Below are 2,792 nucleotides of genomic sequence, written 5' to 3'. Positions count from 1 at the left end.
CCCGGGGTGCTGCCCCCTCTGATCTGTCCCCCGCTGGCCCACGGGACCTCTGCCAAAGGCCCGGCTGGTGCGACCTGCAGGAGCCGTCGCCCGGCCAAGTCCAACCACTCTCCTTCTCCCTGGCCCAAGACCCGGGTCCCTGAAGTCAGGCAGCGGGGTCCAGCCCAGCAGGGAGTGGGTGCCCCCCCACCCCGCCCCGGCTCTCCGCTCTCTCCAGAGCAGCTGTCCGGGCTTTGTTTGGTTATGTCGCTGTCACGTGCGAGCTGCCTTGTAACTCGTCTCCATGAGATGTTTTCTGAAGAAAGGTCAGGCACGTAACTGCCCAGCGTCCAAGTGCTGGGCCCAGGACGCCACGGCCGCAGGCCAGCGGTGCGTGGCCGCTCCGGGCGGGAGCAGGGCAGCCTCCAGCAGCCACAGGCCTGGGGAAGGGTCATTTCTATGGGTTTCTGCACAGAGCCTCAGAGACAGGGAGCAGAGCGGCTGGCCGTCGGCATTGATGGCCCAGAGCTCTCATTTTCCATAAATACATTTCAGATCTTTAAATGAGCATTTTTAAGGAAAAGTGCTAAATTAAGAACAGAGCCGGCTGGTGCTGTGGCGAGGAACAGGCCACCCTGCGGGCAGCGGCCGCCTGCTGGGCTCCCATCTGTGGCCCACGCGGCCTCCTCCAACACGGAGCCGGCCCTGTGCCAGCAGGAGACCTGGCGCGGGCACCTCCACTCGCTGGGCGCCTGTTCTCCTCCCGGGAAACCACTCCCCAGGCCACAGACCTGGGCTCCGTGAGCGCTCAGCTGTGCCGGCCCCCGTGGGCCTCGCAGCCAACACCAGCCAGGGCAGGAGGTCCGGCCAGGGCCCCGCGGCAGCGTCAGAAAGCTGGGGGAGGCTGAGGGCCTCCCCGGGCGGGCCCCCCGAGAATGGGTGCAGAGTTCACAGGAGCCGGAAGCTCGGGACATAGGTAGCTGGATTCACTGTCCCACGGCCATTCGGGCCTGGAGTTTGCAGGAGCGCTGAGACGCAGGGATTGCTCAGCCCCGGGGGACTCAGCTCCTTCAAGCGTGGGGACAGGCCCTGGAGCCCCGCGAGGGGACGAGAGGACGCGGGGACGTTGCCCCTCCCCGGCGGGAAAGTGAGGTCCGGCACAGACACTGCCACAGCCCCAGCCTCGCCCCGCCGCGCCCCCACCCCGTGTCCACTGTCATGGCTCCGCCGGCTCCCAGGCCTGGCTGCTCCCTACCGCCGCCCTCGGGTCCTCGCCTCCTCCTGACCGCCCTTCTCTCAGCTGTGGACGGGGCACAGTGGCCGTTTCTCCCTCGCGGATCCACACCTGCGCCAAGGGCCCGCGTGCTGGACGGGGCAGGACAGTGAGGACCTGCCCGCGTCTCACACGGGAAGACGGCGGCACCCTCAAATTCAACCACGCTAGGGGTGGGCATCGGCCCCCAAATGCACAACGCGACCTTACTCCCCAGTGTGATAGGGTTGGAGCTGGGCCCTGGGAAGGGGTTGGCACCTGACCACCCGGGGTGTGTGCCTGTGCACCAGCCACCCCGCGCCCCCAGACGGCACCCACAGGACTGTAAACCGGGGGAGACACAGCCCAGAAACCGCAGGCGGCGGCCAGGAAAGGGAGAGCCTTCTCAATGTGTGAAATGCCCCCAGCAAATCAATTTAAAGTCTGCATAGAGCTCTGGAAATGGGCGCCCCCCGGCCGCTCGGACACAAGCCCAGGGCGCCCGCCGGCCGCTCGGACGCAAACACAGCAGACGGGCAGGTTTACGTAAAATTGTTCTGCGGCAACAGTATCAGTTCCGCACCCTGCTCGCCCCTGGGGGCCTGTGGTCTCTGGGGGACGGGAGCCCTCCTCCGGGCAGGGACCGGCCGCCCCCACCCGCGGCCTGGCCATGCCCAGCCCCTTCCCCGTCCTGCCTCGGGGCTCAGGGTCCTGGAGCCGTCTGGCTTCAGGCCTGAGGTGCTGATGTGAAGGGGGAGCCGGGTCCCCCGGGGGTGACGGCCACACCCGTGCCCGAGCGCACGCCCTCGCCCTCCTAACCCAGCCTGCGCAGGGACGCTGGCTGCTGGCGGCGGTCACCGACCCTGACCCTCCGCAGTCTGCCTCCCCCCTGCAGCCCCACCCCCCGCGCCGGCCCCTGCGCGCTGCCGCTTGGGAACCAGGACTGAGCAGAAGTGGCCCGGAGGACGCCCCGCTCCCGCCTCTGGCCGCTCGGGGGGCCGTGGTCCCCTGCTCTGCCCGGCTGTTCTGGCCCAGCCGCCCGCCCCACTGGAACTGATGGGCCGTGGGGATGCTGGCGTGGAGCGGGGAGAAGCATCCAAGGAGACGGGACAGTGTGGCAGCGAGGGGACACGCCGGGCGCCTCGGCCTTTACGCAGGAGGAGAAGAAAAGAAGTGAAGGAACAGATGATGGCTCATTGATGATTAGCAAGCAAGTAGCACTAATGAACTGCACCATGCAGGGCATTTTGTGAGCAATAACATGCAGTTACACCCTAAATAAGGCTCCCGTCGGCCAGCCAGTCGCCGGCACTCTTGGTCCAAGTCGCCCGCGTAATCACAGCCACCCCCACCGGAGTCCCAGTCACACCCGATGCGGTCCCGTGGCGCCCATCCGCCGGTAGGAAGCAGGGACGTACGTTCTCTCGTTCTTTCACTCTGCCTCAGCGGCGCGTCAGACACCTGACGGAGACAAGGACTCTGCTCTGGATGAGAGGGAGCAAGTGCCTGCCACGCCGTGGGTGCTCAGAAAACATTCACGGTGCCAGACGCGGCGGGGAGC

Source organism: Condylura cristata, unplaced genomic scaffold (genome assembly GCF_000260355.1).
Source record: "Condylura cristata isolate star-nosed mole 26May11 unplaced genomic scaffold, ConCri1.0 scaffold00014, whole genome shotgun sequence".
Lineage (NCBI taxonomy): Eukaryota > Metazoa > Chordata > Mammalia > Eulipotyphla > Talpidae > Condylura > Condylura cristata.
Note: the sequence above shows the minus strand (reverse complement) of the source record.